We start from the raw sequence: 770 nt of genomic DNA, 5'->3' as shown, positions 1-770 counted from the left end.
GTCTATGTACCTTTAAGAGTCTGTACTTTTAGTTTTATCACAGTAATTATCTGTTTTGGTAGGTGGGTCTTGCGAACTTGCTCTTTCTCTTCATTAGGAATTTGTGTTTGTATGCTCGCCTACCTGCCTTTTGATCATTGGTTTTGGAATTCAGAGAATGAGTTTAGTCTGTGAAGATTGGACGTGTTATTTTTTTTTCTTTCTTTTTTGATTAATGAAGTCCCCATATATAAACAAAAATAGCCAGAGAAAGTAACTTCCATTTATGAACATTTAATTCCTGGTATCCATATCATCTATTATCAGTATGAAAAATAATATAAAGGCGAAGATGTTTATTATAACTCATTAGATCATTACAAATGTTATGCTAGGTGTAATATCTGATTTGATAGGCAAATACTTAACTACATTACTTCATTGTTTTTGGTAAGTCTGTTGGTGCACAGTTTATGTATTTGGTTGAAACCAGATGAAAGCTTGGATAAAAATATTTTTTTTTTTTACCTTTTGATTATCTTGATCAGGATAGAACATATCATAGTCAGACTTATTGAGAATCCATTAAGGAGAGTTGTCTTAGAGTGCACTGTATGGATTAACTTTTTCTACCAGAAATCTTAAAGTCTAGAAGGTTTGAAGTGGAATCAAAATTATGAAGAAGGAAAGCAAGAAAAGAAAAATATTAAGAATGAAGGTTTGTGCTTCATATCTCAATGAAGGACATTGGTCTTGTAACCCAGTGCCACCGGGTGGTTTCCTGATACAAA

General features: G+C 32.2%; 1 long non-coding RNA gene across 1 annotated transcript in view; it reads left to right on the top strand.

The window, feature by feature from the left end:
* LOC119593890 overlaps positions 1-770 on the top strand; it is a 13,486-nt gene that overhangs the window by 9,939 nt on the left and 2,777 nt on the right. The gene's annotated exons all lie outside the window — the stretch shown is intronic.

The sequence above is a fragment of the Penaeus monodon genome, chromosome 33, assembly GCF_015228065.2.
Source record: "Penaeus monodon isolate SGIC_2016 chromosome 33, NSTDA_Pmon_1, whole genome shotgun sequence".
NCBI lineage: Eukaryota > Metazoa > Arthropoda > Malacostraca > Decapoda > Penaeidae > Penaeus > Penaeus monodon.
Note: the sequence above shows the minus strand (reverse complement) of the source record. Positions and strands in the feature narration are given on the sequence as shown.